This window comes from Tupaia chinensis, unplaced genomic scaffold (assembly GCF_000334495.1).
Source record: "Tupaia chinensis unplaced genomic scaffold, TupChi_1.0 Scaffold000489_1, whole genome shotgun sequence".
In the NCBI taxonomy this organism is placed as follows: Eukaryota; Metazoa; Chordata; class Mammalia; order Scandentia; family Tupaiidae; genus Tupaia; species Tupaia belangeri.
This window is the reverse complement of record NW_006160001.1, coordinates 778,737-794,474: the sequence shown is the minus strand read 5'-3', so window position 1 is coordinate 794,474 and position 15,738 is coordinate 778,737. Positions and strand designations below refer to the sequence as shown.

Genomic DNA, 15,738 nt, shown 5'->3' with positions numbered 1-15,738 from the left:
AAAGAGGAGGAAATCATCTCATCTACTAAATGCTTTAATGTTTTCTCTTTATCCCTAGACTATAAATTTCTTGAAGGCAAGAACGTTCCCTCTGAATTCTCTCGTCCTGCAGAGTGCTGAGTACCTAGTGGACTTTTAATTAAAACTTTGTTGGCTGAAATATGATACCCAGAACTCTTTATTAGAAGGGAACATTGATTTCATATTCTCTATGAGAAGTTGTTGATTTTCTTGTAGACTCGTTGATTGCATGCACATGTCTAAATGAAATTAAAAGTCATGAGGCTTTGGCTCACAGAATAGGAACAATGTAGCCATATGTTTTAAGAAAACTTTTAGGGTTACAATGCCATACAATTATTTTTCTCTCTGTAGTATCACTTCCCATATGTGTGGCTTTAATTTTATTGTGGCATTAAGATAATGGGGAAAATGATGAGAATTTTTATAAAGCATTAAATCTGGGAATGAAAAAATTCTCCACATTTAAAAAGAGGCTCTGTAGTTCAAAAATAGCATCTTTCCAATTGTCATTAGAAAGGCTATGTTATTAGAGCGGTAAATACCAGGAAATCCAAAAGGTTTAGGTGGTGATATACAGTGTCAACCTAGCCCTTTCTCTAATTGAAATGTCTTCTCTATTTAGGGGGTGCATGTTGAAACTCTTCCCTTTGTGATTCAGATTCCCCAGCTGCTGAGAGATGCTTGTAAATGATTTGGATGCAGAGCACCCAGAGTACACAAAGCAGCTCTCTTTGACATTTTATTATATCTAAGTTCATTATGTTCAGATGATTGTTACTTTGGAAACAGGGCCAATTACAGTGGATCAGGAAATACATACAGTTTGTTTTTTTTTTGTTGTTGTTGTAGCTATTTATTTATTTTACATTTTAAACTTTATTTTCAATTAAAATGTTTCCTTTTTTTTGGTTATAAGGTGTGTGTGCTCGCTGGAGAGCCAGAGAGAGACAAAAAATGAGAGATCTCCCTCCAGGGGGCTGTCCATACCTAATCCCTTCTCCTCCATTCTCTTCTTGGGATTTTGGGCATTCATGCCCACCGTGCCCAGTGTGAGTTTTATGCTGCCAGGTCCAAGACTCAAACCACAGTTGACTACGTGAGAGTCCAGTGACATAGCCATTACACCATCTGTGGCTTCCTAAAATGTTTCTTTAAAATTAACAGACTATTGGTAGAATTTTATATATTCTCCCACAATTTTTATACAAATATGATGTATATATGTTTCCATATATGAATATGTATGTGTGTACATCCATATACTGAGATCACATGCTATGCATCATTTCTGCTACTCAGTCATTAAAAAAAAAAAAAGAGAGAGAGAGACCCTAGCATTTGTTAGAATGTGGACAAAAGTGAACGATTTCCTACATTCAGCTTTAGAAGCTAATCTAAACCCAGAGTTAAGATTCTGTCCTGGTTTAATCAGTTGAATATGATTCTTTTGGTCTGCCCAATAACAGTTTTGGAGGCAGGGGCTGTTACAATGTTATTGGTGATGAAATGGATGTTTGCCTAAATTCATGCAGTGAGTGTAGCAATAGGACTCGATTACTTCACGTCTAACTCCACAGTCCCTGGATGAGAACCTTGCGCTGCTCCTCTGTCTGCCTGGGAAAACACAGCTCAAGCTATTTTCTCCTGGTACCTCTGCTTTTCTACAGTGAATGAATGACACTTGGAATACCTAATCTTTTCTGAGTTACTCTTTATTTGATATAAAAGAACAATTATTCATTAGATTCTGGCTAAAAGCTGCAACGAAGACGTTTTTTAAAAGATTATTTGCAAACAAAACATAACAAAATAGAACCTCAAAGAGTAAAAGAATTCCAAAGGTAACCTATCACATCCTCATGAAGTGGTGGCTAAGGGCTCTGGACTCCCACCCAGTCAAACATGGTTCGAGTCCTGTATCTGGCAACTTCCTTTCTCACTTTCCCTCTCTGTCTTTCTCTCTCTCCCTCTGTCCCTCTCTAGCCAAATTTAAATAAGTAAATGAAGTTAAATAAAATAATTCGTTTTTAAAAAGATTATTACAACAGAGGATAAATATTAAGTTCAATGCTAAATACAACAGAGACCAGGGTAGATTGGTAGCCAGGGAACAAGGTAAGGGGGAGGGCAAAAAACAAATGAAAGGAATTTAGTTAGGAAATAAGGGTGAGGAGTAACATAAACTAATTAGAGATTTTGAGTGGAGGAAGAGAAGTTTGATTGGATATCAAGGAAGGGAGAAATTCTCAACAGACTGAAATTGCAATTATTTATTCATTTATTTTTTGATAACTTGGTTCAACAGGCCAAGGAAGAGATTTTAGTGTGGAAGAAGACTCCCAGGAGCCTGAAAACAGTTTGCTTAAGGGAGTTTTTGTTAATGAAGTATGTACAATACAGTGATTCCTTAACGTATCTGTTGGCTTTTTGTTTCTTTGAGAACAAAATATAAGGTATTCATACTGACTTAAAAAGAGAATGGGCATCATAAAAGAATTTCATGTAGTGCTGATCTGGACTTGAATTCAAGTTCTGAACATATACACTGGGATTAAACTCATTAAACTCTCTGAGCTTAATATTTTTCTAAAAAAAATTACATGTACAGAAAATGATTTTTCTACTCTCTTTTTTTCCCATTCCTTCCTTGATCTTTAAGATGGAAACTCAGACGCAACCATGATGGTGCACACTGAGAAGGTGCTGCCCTCTGCAGGTTGAGAGCATATGAGAGACACAGGTTCTTGGGTTTCTGGTCCAACCTAAAGACCAGGTGCTGAGGTACATGTTTGTAATCCCAGTGACTCTATAGGCTGAGGAAGGAAGCGTATGAGCTCCAGACTGGCCTGGGCAACATAGAGAGACCCTGTCTAAGAAAGAGGAGTGACAGGAGGCATCTATAATCCCAGCTTGGCGACTGAGACAGGAGGTTCACAATATGTGATACTCCATTATAAACAAAACAAAACATAATAAAGCAGGACCTCAAAGAGTAAAAGAATTCCAGAGCTAATCTACCACATCCTTACTTAATAGCTGGCAAAACAAGGACCCTGAGAAGTGAAATGATTAAGGGAAAGAAAAAAATACTAATAGAGTCATTTTGATTTCTGATTTCTTCCATGTCTATGCTAAATATCCCTTTGTTCCAGAGCACAGTCCATTATTTCCACTCAAGCAGGTAGTATTTGACAATATGAAATATTTTCCCCTTATTGCATTTTATTCTGAACATTATTTTGATAACATTATTACCTTTATGAACACTTCATTAGGTAATAACCTCAACCATTATTATTATTTAAGTCTCATTTTTTTATTTTAGTTTAATTCTGATTCTCATTATTAATCCAACTGATGGAACCTTTGCCTGTTTCACACAGTACAAACCTAAAAATATTTCGTATTTGTATATCTGTAACATAAATCTATTTAACAATCTGAATTTGGAGGGGGAGAAGGAAATAAACATCTTAAGAGTGATTTAAGTTACCTTAGCCATTTTTTTCAAGAACTTACACATAAATTATCATATCTTTTAAGTAGACTTTATGAGCTTTTAGGGTTTTTTTTGTTGTTTTGTGTTCTTAGTAAATACAATAGAAAAGTCAAAGATGAAAAGTTTTATTATCTCAGTGCATAATCTGTAACTAAAGTGGTTAACATTCAATCTCCAATGAAAGAAAAAAAAGCAATTTGATTTGATATGAAAACAAACACAAGGAACATTTTCCTCTACAAGATTCATTAATTCAAAGGAAGCATTTTTAACTGAATTTTATTTATTTTTTCCAAATGCCCCAAACTGAGATTGAGTATTTGACTCCAGTCCCATTATAACCTCAATCTGACACTTTTAAGTCTATTTTTAAAAATACTCTTTGTGCTTCTTCATTCCAATTGATGGTACATTTCTTAGAACCCAGCCTGAGAACAGGAATACCTCTTAAGAGGTGGGTAACTCCTTTTATGAGTAAATAACTGGCAAGTAGATACGCATAGTCACAAAGTCACCAGTTTTCCATTAAGTTGAAGTAGCAGCCTCAGCAGGATGGTGATGGATGTATTGGGTTGAAGAAGGGTACTGGTTCTTTCTGGAATTTTTTTTTTTTTTTTTTTAGATTTTTGATATGGGGCTGTGTGCTTGCTGGAGAGACAGAGAGACAGAAAGTGAGAAAAGATACCACTGGGGGATGGTCATGCCGTAATCCCTTCTCCTCCATTCTCCTCTAGGGGTATTGGGCATGCACGCACATACACATCCAGTGTGTTTCAAGCTGCTGGGTCTGGGACTTGATCCATGCTTGGCCATGTGGGAGTCTAGCACCTTAACTACTACATGACCTGTTGGCTCCTTTTCTGGAAAATTTTTATTTGCTTCTGTGTAGCTAATACACAGATGATACATCTATGTAGATAATACAGGTTTATATATCTTTAATTTTTCCCAATCCTATTTTGTCCCTACCTCCTTCCTCTTTCAACTTTCTACCCAGCTTCCTCCCCCCCTCTTCCTTTGGAAAAGCACATGTGGATTTCAGCTGTGAGCTTCTCCCTATACCACAGCTTGTGCTAGCTTTGGTTTAAGCATAGGGGAAGCAACTAGAACCCAGGAAGGGCCCAGGAGTGATAACTTGGACTATCTCCTCTTGGTATCTGTCAGTGGGTGCTGCTATGCAATCACCATGTTTGAGTTTCTTTGCAACCTGTGTACCTCATTAATTTTCATAATTATAAATTGTACCCAAGGTGCCAGCAGATGGCATAACGGGAATATTGCTGGACTCCCAGGTAGTTCGAGTCCCAGACCCGGTGGCTTAAACACATGCGGGGTGCATGTTCATGTATACCCAAAATCCCAAGAGAAGAATAGAGGAGAAGGGATTGCAGTGTGGTCATCTCCCCCAGAAGACAATTTCTTGCCTTCTGTCTCTCTGTCTATGTCTCTCCAGTGAGCTCAGGCATCCTACAGCAAAAAAAAAAAAAAAAAAAAAAAAAAAAACCCAAAAACAAAAAAAAAAAAAAAACTCAATAAATAAATAAATAATAGATAAAATAGATTCTACTCAAGTGGTATCCAAGGAAAGTTTGGGACTTTAATACATCATTATTTAATCATTAGTTTATTCCTTGCTTAACTTTACTGCCAGCACACAGAACTGGGCTGGTTCCTTCACTGAGAACCGAGAGAAATAAGCTCAGGCTCTGGCTCAAACTTCGTGTGTGGTTGCAGATTTTACATTGCAACTTGGGTCAAGTGGCAGATTTAAAAAGAATTCAACCCCTTTTGAAATTCTACTTCAGTCTGACTGGAATACCAATCTCTGTCTAAAACTTTTCAAAATTTCTAAATCAAAGTTTCTAAAGCTAGAAAATATGTTTTCTTATTGCATATTGAATAAAAAAATTTTGGAGCATCTTTCTACATTGTTGAGTCAACTTCAATTAATTCAAGTAACTTTAAGACCTTCCCTAGCCATATAATTATGGAGAATAAGACAGGCAGCATTTTTACAAATATTAAAATGTGGGCCAAATTTGATTTCAAAACAGCATTTTTAGGTTTAAATGTTTTATTCTTTGTCACATTGCCAAACCTATTCATGAGATTCATTGCCAAACTCTATTCTTTTATGAGACTTAATATTTTTCTACAAATTCTTTCTGCAGTATTATTACATATGTTCTGAATAATCTCTTTTAAATTTTATGTATATATTTTTTTTGGGGGGGGAGGTTTTTACAATAGGGCACGTGTGCTCGCCAGGAAGACAGAGAAAGATAGAGAGACAGAAAGCAAGAAATCACCTCCCCAGGGGGGATGGCCACACCGCAATCCCTTCTCCGCCATTCTCCTCTCAGGATCTTGGGCACACACACACACATGACTGGTGTGAATTTAAGCCACTGGGTCTGGGACTTGAACTGTGGTCAACTACATGGGAGTCCAGTGGCATTGCCATTACGCCAACTGCTGGTCCTACACACACACACACACACACACACATATCAGCAAAATAAAGTGAGATAACTTTTACTTGAAGGTATCGTTTTGCTCCTATGCTTCTTTATTATGACATTTATTGTGGGACAAAGTATTGGTATGTCTTTCCTGCTCCAGCCCCACCAAAAATGTAGTAGATGAAAAATATATATTAATTGTTTTATTTTTCCAAAATGACTGTTGCTATGGCCAGTTCTACAGTAGTACAATTTAGGTGAAGATGAAATATTATTAAAGAGCTATTTCTTCTCTCAGGCTGAATAGTGTATTTCTGGAGATGAAAAAATTTTTTCATGGGAACCAGCGGTTAGTGTAATGGCTATGTTGCTGGACTCCCACGTGGTCGACCGCAGTTCACGTCCCGGACCCGGTGGCTTAAAACTCATGCTGGGCACATGTGCATGCATGCCCAAGATCCCGAGAGGAGAATGGAGGAGAAGGGATTGCAGCATGACCATCTCCCCTGGGGAGTGGTTTCTCGCTTTCTGTCTCTATGTCTCTCTCTGTCTGTCTGGCGAGCGCATGCGCCCTGTAGCGAAAAACCTCTCCAAAAAAAAAATTTTTTTTTCATTAAAATTATTCAGTTATGGAATTTATGAGTGTGTGTGCATGTGTGTGTGAAATTTTGCATGTAATTTATGTAATTTATATTTTCCATATTAGATAGCTAATTTTAAATATTCCTAAATATTTTTATCACATATATACATATGAAAACATGAAGTTGAAATACATTCATAAATGCTAGCATTAAATATTTATGAATAGTCATCCTTTACTTAACATATTTGAGGATCTACCCTGAACCAATGAAATATCTTTAGCAAGTGAAATTCAACTGTGAAAAAAAATGAATTAAGTCCCTTATAATTGATATCCTGATGCATATAAAGACATAATAAATATTAAATATAATAAATTGTACATTAGAATTCAATTAAGACTATAGAATTAGGTACTAAGAAGCTGAGGGGTATAGGCATGTTGTAATTTGAATAAGGTGGTCAAGGAAGCCTCATGAGAAGAGAGAAGAGAGTGTTTGCAAAGGAAGGAGGTGAGGGAGCAAATCCTGTGGGTATCTGAAGGAAAATTGGTCATGGCTCAGGGAAAAGCAAAATACTAAGGTTAGAGTGTGCCTGGAGTGTTTCCTGAACACAAGAGAAGCATGGGAACAACAGGAGTGAGCAAAGTGGAAAGGAAAGATAACGGGTGATCAGTAATAGAAGATCAGAATGCACAGTGGTCTGCAGGCCATTATAATGTGAGGGCTTTAGTTTGAGTAAAACATGGAGCCATTAAAAGAGTGTTAGCAGAGAAGTTAAATGACCTGATGTATGCTGAAAGGATCAGTTTGTAATGAGAGTAGGTGAGGGTCACCAGCGAGGATAAAGGCAGGGCTGACGGTTCAGACACCTCTAGCAGCAATGGAGATAGGAAACACTGGCGCTAGATAAGATTATAGGTAGTTTATCAATGGCAAGGCTGAGTCTGTAGACACAGGCTAATACTAAAGTCTAATACTTGGACATTAGAAGATTTTTTTTTTCTTTCCTAGAGTTTTCTAGCTTTTATTTATTTCAGTTATAATGAACTTCATTTACATGGGTTCAGCAAGTTTTACAATTCATTGCTTTAATGCTAACTTCAGCTAATTCACTGCATCTGAGTAAAAGAGTTTCTATAGCTCCTGATTATAAAATGTTTTAAGACATCCTGTCAACCAATACTCTCTCTCTCACACACACATGAATAATTTCTTCTTGAAATTAAAAAAAAAACTTTTTTAAGTTTGAATGCTTATATACTATGATTAAGGCCAAAAATCAAATGAAGAACTTATAGTAAAATAAATAAAGTAAGCTAGAAAGTAAGAGAGAGAAAGAGAAAAAGAGAAGAAAAAACACAGTCCCAACAACCTGTTCATGAACTTACAAACATAATGTTCCATCTTTTTATCATTAAAGTCAGGTGAGAGTAAAAGTCACTAAAGAGAAAGACAAGACTGGAATTAGGAAAAAAAGAAAAGATAGGGCAATTTGTTTTTCCTTACTTTTTTCCTAATTCTGTCACTGTATTCTCCACCTCTATTATGTAAGACCACCAAGCTCTCCCTTTCTTATTTAATTAATTTCCTGGGTAAGCATTGGCATATCATTAAAATAGAATTTTTCTTAGGTTTTCTTTCTCTCTTTCTTTCTTTCTTTCTTTTTCTTTCTTTTTTGTGTCTTTCTTTTTTTAGAGTATTTTTTTTGCTATAGGGCACATGTGCTTACCGGAAAGACAGAGAGAGACAGAGAGACAGAAAGTGAGAAATCACCCCTAGGGGGGATGGCCACATCACAATCCCTTCTCCAATCTCCTCTCAGGATCTTGGACATGCATGCACACAGTCCAGCAACATAGCCATTACGCCAGTGGCTGCTCTCAGATTCTCTTTTTAGTTCACTTGTTTTAATAATCCATGGTCATTATCCTATACTTCCTTGAGATAAGTATAAAATATGGTTTCATATACTTTGAAACATCTTGAAATACTCTTAATTTATACAGATAATTTTGTACCAATATACCTATAAGTATTTAATGGGAGCAGGGTGGGGATTTTGAAGTGATGGGCCATTGTTTTGATGAGTTTTGTAGAAAATCTAAGTAAAATTTGCAGTTCCTAGCAAAGAAAGAATTTTACTTATCTTCAGTTCAAGAGACAATATGATGATCAATCCTACTTTTGGTTCCCACTGTAGAAACTAGAAACCTAAACTATTTTGCAAGTGCTGTTTGCTCAATTTATTTATTTTTATCCAGGGAATGGCCAGTTTGGGGACTGACCAGCCACATGCAATTTCAATGATCACATGCAACATGCAATTGACCAGAAAAGCTATCATGTGGGAAATAGTTGAGAAATCAATCTTGACTACACAGAAGCCCAGGGAAATATTCCAAAGTCTTCCTGTCAGAGGCAATTATCAAATCTTTGTGTGTTTATTCATACTGGCTACTCAAGAATGGGGAAGAAAGGTAGAGTCTCAACATAGTCTATTCAGGCTGCTATAACAAAATGCTATAAACTGAGTTGCTTAGAAATAACAGAGATTTATTGCTCACAGTTCTGGTGTCTGAGAACTTCAAAATCGAAACACTGGCAGATTTAGTGTCTAGTACTTTCAGGTTCATAGGTGAAGTTCATTCCTCTCTTCTTATGGGGTGGAAGAATAAGTCAGCTCTCTGGGGATTCTTTTATAAAAGCACTAATCCCATTTAACTCCCAAAGACCACACCTCTAACATCACCACATGGTGATTAGGTTTCAACATAAGAATTTTAAGTGGACACAAACATTCAGACCATTGCAGATCTTTAGGAAATGCTTCTACAATAATCTGAATGCTTAGGATAGATGATGTTAGATATACAACATGAAGCAATATGGAAAAATTAAGAAGCATGGAAGTTAGAAGGATCTGGAGATGATTAAAAGTCAAATGGAGAGCATGGCAGAGGGGAAAAAAAAAGTAAGGATAACTTTGCTGGAACTATAAAAAAAACAAACCATGAAAGCGTTCTTGCAGTAGAGGAGTCTAGACTTCTGAATTTAAAGGAAATAAAAACTTCTCTTCACTTATTTGAGAAGAATGGACAGTTTCTAAAGACTCATGAAGGACCAAGAAAGATCCTGATCGTGGGGAAGGTATGGAGCCAGTCAGGAGGTGTACTATGGCTGAGATGTTTGGAAGCCCACCAGTTGCCCCGACCTGCAGGACAGTCGAATGGGTACCTGGGTGAGGATGGTGAAAAAGGGGACCCACACATGCACAGGCTCACAGAACTCTCATAGACATACACAGAATGGAGACCAGATGAGGTGCTGATCAAGTCTTCTTTTATTGCAGAGCAAACTGTGCTTTATATACAGGCTGGTGGGCACCAATTGGTTGCCAGAAAAGAGATACAACAGTATGAGCCAATCATTGATGTGGGTGGATCTCCCGTTGCCTAGGAACAGTTGGTCACATGATTTCTGAGACATGGTTTGCTCAATGAGGGAGTGAAGCCTAAGGTTTCTAAGATGGCAGACAGCTCTCAAGATGGCTTCCATATGCAATGCCCTCCACAACCAGTGTCCATGATGTCTCTACCACAGTGTGGGGTTGTCATTGGCAAGTAGGTACCCAACTGATGAACTATATTTACCAGTCTTCTGTCAGTAGCCATAACACTATTCACACCAATAGAATCTGAGTGGCTATACCTGTCAGTACTAGGCCAGTTTTCAAAGAAAACTTCCAGGTATAATGTTCTACACTTTCCCTTTCTATTTATTTTTCTCTCTTTCTTTATTCTTCCTTCCTTCCTTCTTCCCTTTCTTTTTCTTTCTCTTTTATTTTCTTCCCTCCTTTTTCTCTCTTTCTCTCTTTTATGAAAGACAAAGTGAAACACCCTCAACAGTCTCCTGCCACAATCTACCTCTCACCTTACCAGCCCCCTAGGAGCATGGGCATGTGTGTGTATGCACCTGACATGTACAAGTTGACAAAGGAACCAAACACAGATCCTCCATATGGCCCCCAGCCTCACAGAGCTTTGTGCTCCTACTGCACCACCGTAGTTGACCTATACACCTTCTGCCTCTGTTGCTATCTGTAGAGGCCCCCAAAGCCTTACAGAGAGACATACCTCCAAGGTGGAAGGAATCTGAGTCTGAATTACCACATGGAGAAAAGTTACCTACCAAATGAGGAACAATTGTAATGGATTACCTGCTAATGAAAAATAAAATAAGTAAAATTCTACTGCATCAAAACACTAACATTTTAAGAATTGTTTATTACTGTCTTTATGGGCTCATGCTTGACACCAAAAGTGTCATTAAGGTCAAGAAGGTTATCAAGAACTTGTGAACTCTTGAGAAAGAAATAATGGAAAGTGCCAAAAATAACAAAAATGCAGTTTTTATTTTTCACTGAATCTTGGTAATTTGACAAGAAAGGAAAACAAATATGAAATAAATGGGTTGCCAGGTGCAAGACTGAAGACCAAGGTCCTTCTTAGGACTGAGAATCTCTCAAGCTCTTAGGAGAAAGTCATTTGTCCATAAAGAGCTTTAAAGAAGATACAGAGAAGAGAGAACCCTCCCAAACAAGTTGAAGGAGCAAGTGACTACAGAGAATGTAAGCTGTGACAGGGACAAAGAGCTAATAATGAAGGAAGTCCCCAGGGATCTCACCAAGAATGTTACCAGGTAAAAACAAAGAAAAAACAGAAGAGTTATTGCCAATGTGGTAGGCAGAATAATCACTTCCCAAAGAAGTACATGATCAAATAGTATTCATGACTATGTTACATTGCATAGCAACAGGAAATTAAGATTGCTAATTAACTGATCTCAAAATAAGGGATTATCCTGAATTACCCAGTAAATTCAATGTAACCACTTCCTCTCAAATTTTGTTTGAGAATCATCTCTCTTTGCTACATCTACTTCAAAGCCTTCTTTGGCCAAATGTCATTGATCAATGGTGGGATAGAAGACATCTTTAAGTATATAGATGACATCATGTTTAGAGGACCTCAATATGCAAGATGACAGAATCAGAAAGATAGGTATTGTATGTCTCTGCTTGATATATACCAAATATCTGCACTCTATAGCAGAAACTGAAAGACTAGAAGGTGTAATAGTAGGAAGGCCAGCCGTAGATACTAGAGATGGTGTATAAGGGAGTGTGTGTAATAGGGAGTGGGAGGGAGGGGATCCTGGGAAAAAACAAACAAAACTCTTATTTTATGGAGAGATTTTTTGCTATAGGGCACATGTGCTTGACAGAGAGACAGAGAGACAAAGAGATGAAAAGCAAGAAATCAGTCCATGGGGGGATGGTCATGCTGTAATCCCTTCTTTTCCATTTACTTCGTGGGATTTTGGGAACATGCACACACACACACACACACACACACACACACACACACCTGGTGTGAGTTTCAAGCCGTTGGATTTGGGACTCGAATCACAGTCAGAGTCCAGCGATGTAACAATTATGCCATCTGTTGGTCCCCAAACAAAATATTTAATAGACACGAAAATGAAAACTTACCTGTTGATGATAATGTACATGTTAATGTCTTAGCCCTAACTAATACGTACCATATACATGCTGGGAAAAACCATATGGTACATTGTAAAGATGTACAGTGATTAAATGTAAATTAAAATAAATAAATAAAAAGAATTTAACAATTTTCTTTTTTGAAAGAATTATTTTAACTTTATTTATTATTATTATTATTTTCCAGTTTGATCAGAGAAAGAGAGAGAGGGAAAGTGAGAAAGCAAGCCACCAGGTCCAGGACTTGAACTGCAGTCGGCCATGTGGGAGTCTAGCACCTTTAACCACCACGTCACCTGCCGGCCCCAGAATTTAACAATTTTAAACAAGCTGCAATAATGAACTAAATCCAACAACATATATTGAGTTCCTACTCAGTAACAGACTATAAGGGGAAAAGGATGAAGAGAAGAACCCTTGCCTTCAGGTTGCATTTTTGTTATATATAATACTTTTTCTTTTCCTTTTTGGCTAGAGGGCATGTGCACTCACAGGAGAGAGAGAGAGAAGAGAAAACACCCCTCTCCCAATAGTGAATGGTCACTATAGAAACTTTTCTGATCCATTTCTCCCTCCATTTGGATTCTGGGCACCACACTATGCATCTGGGATCTTTTTCAAGTTGCCATGTCTGGGGTTCAAAGCACGTGGTCAGCCATGTAGAATCCGGCTGCCTCAATCACTAGACCATGGGGCTGGCTTTACCACGTACACATTTTTACATTTTTCTTATTAAATACTTATTAAATATTAAATATTTTATTCTAAAAATGCTAATAAATATCCAAGAACAGATTAAGTAATATAATTTATACATGCTAAGTGTATTAGTGCCTTAGTTGAAAGGACTACCTTGTGGGCAGAGCTGCCAAAATTCTGCAATGACCTCTGGGTCCATTCATAGAATATGACATTTAGTGCGGGGAAATAAAAGGCCTGTGAACACTACCATGGTCAGATGATCTTCAAAATATTCTAATCATTTTATTTCTTGATTTATTGGACAAAGAAAGGCTAGAATAAGATAAAAATATTTATTCAGACAACTCAAATTGAAACTTTCAAAAAAATAATTTTCTGGTTAAATGTACTGCTGTTTTTTCTCTCTGCATTTAAAACCCTGTTGTGGTTAGGAAATATATTTACTGATTAACTATGAAACATTTTGCCTGATGAAAAGTTCTGATATTATTAAGTATAATTTATATTGAAATATCGATAGACACAAGAGAAAGTATATGAAGGGGGAAGGAAAGAGGCATCCAAAAATATCAGTACTAATACTGGGACCAGCAGATGGCATAATGGTTATGTTGCTTGACTCCCACATGGTCAACCGGGTTCAAGTCCTAAATCTGGTGACTTAAAACTCATACTGGGCGCATGCGCATGTGTGCCCAAAATCATGAGAGGAGAATGGAGGAGAAGGGATTGTGGCATGGCCATTGCCTCATGTGGTGATTTCTCACTTTCGGTCCCTCTGTCTGTCTCTCTCTCCAGTGAGCTCATGTGCTCTATAGCAAAAATCTCTCTAAAAATATATATATACTAATTCTAGTCTAATTTTAGTTCAAATAGAGTGCTATAAAATGAGTTCTTTATTTCTCTATTAAAAACAGTTGCAACAATTAAATGTATAGTTTTGACATTTTTAATAAATTTAATAATATCAACACATTGCTTTATTTTAAAATTCTATTCTGTTCTCTTTGTAAACTAATTAGGGTTAAAATCTTGGAGGAGGCTTTATGAAATATATCTTTCTACCAGTTTTATAGCAAGTCAAAATGTACATATTTCTGCAAATGTCACTGGCCCCTCTGATGGCCTGCATGTGTTCACAGTAATAGACTTTGAGAAGTTTTTCTAGCAGAGCTAATAAATCCATGGCTTTGAAAATTCCCATGTACAGCTATGGGCTGATCATAGTAGTCTGTGAAAGTCTTAAAGAATTTCTGTCCCAGATCTCTGCTGTTGGTGACTTGGTGAAGGTCATAGAATTAAAGCTGAACTACTGATCAAACATCCCAGCCTTGGAATGCAAGGCTGTTTCCCATTCATAGGGATGGTGAATTTAGAAAAGTCCTAGAGATTTAGAAACAGAAACAAATACAAATGAAATCTTCTGCAGGAAAATACTTGACACCTGTACAACTAAGAGTCACTTTTTCCACTTAGAGCCTAGATTGCTTATTTATCGATAATTGATAATTCCACTTTCTCTTGAAGCACATAGACATAACAACAACTGTATCATCTCAATTCTACTTAGCATGAAAACCTTACACAGAAACTTTTGGAAGGAAGGCAAATAAAATACATCAGTCTTCTTCCTCATATTCTGCCTTCTCCTCTTTATCCCAAATAATGCAGGCTCCCTTTATCCCTCACTTGTAAGCTTTGAATAGCTTCATAACTAGTATAATGTCTTCTATATTTTCCTCTTAGAATGCTGTCTTCTACTTTGTGAACAGTGGTCCCAAATAAAATATGAATGCCAATATCTTTGCTAGGCTTGAAAAGTTCTCATGTTCTTATCCCTGTCAACTTCTCCAAGCACATCTTTTATTTCTTTATTTTGAGAGAGATTTTTTACTATAGGGCATGTGTGCTCAACAGAGAGACAGAGAGAGAGAAACAGAAAAAGAAGGCACGAAATCACTCCTGGGAGGGTGGTGGGGATGGCCACACCGCAATCCCTTCTCCTCTATTCTGCTCTTGGGATCTTGGGCATGAACACACACGTGCCTGGTGTGAGTTTTAAGTTGCCAGGTCTGGGACTTGAACTGTGGTTGACTACATAGGAGTCCAGCAATGTAACCATTATGCCATCTGCTGGTTCCCAGGCACATCCTTTACTCTGCAATTTGACATTTAATTATAATTTTTTACTGACGTGTTACTTCTTTTACATTAATAATTAAAAGAGAGTCCTTGGGGCTGGCAGGTGGCATGGTGGGTAGGGGCGCCGGCCTCCCACATGGCCAACTACGGTTCAAGTCCCAGACCTGGCGGCTTGCTTTCTCACTTTCCTTCTCTCTCTCTTTCTCTTTCTTATTCTGTCCCTCTCTGATCAAATAAAAATAACTAAGCAAACAAATAAATAAAGCTAAATAAAAAAATAAATAAATAAAAGAGAGTCCTGTCCTCCCTTACCCCATTACTGATTCTGTAATAGTCCTTTGCAGTGAGCGCTGTATCTTCCCTGGAAAGCTTTCTATGACTTTCAGTGCTGGTTTGGGTAACGCTCCCTCTACTTGCATCATACAATGTTATCTGCTCACTCTGCATTGTGCAATTCATTCATGCTGTTGTCAGCTGTAGTTTGTTCGTTTTTCTTTCTGTGTTTAATTATAGTAGTATCCCTTATCTGCTGTTTTACTTTCCATGGTTTTAGTTACCCATGGTCAACTGTAGTCTGGAAGTCGTAGTTGGAAAAATCCAGAAATAAACGATAAGTTTTCAGTTGTGCATGGTTCTGAGCAGTGTGATAAAATATTGAAACTTCCCACTCTGTCCCACCCTGAGAAGTAAATTATCCCTCTATTCGGCATAGTCACACTGAAGATACCACCTTCCGTTGTAGGCCAAGTCGGTTATCAG

General features: G+C 37.4%; 1 pseudogene; it reads right to left on the bottom strand.

Annotated features, from left to right (window-relative positions):
- Positions 1-15,426, bottom strand: part of LOC106735703 (histone-lysine N-methyltransferase SETMAR-like) — an 18,249-nt pseudogene extending 2,823 nt beyond the window's left edge.
- Between the last annotated feature and the right edge of the window lie 312 nt (positions 15,427-15,738).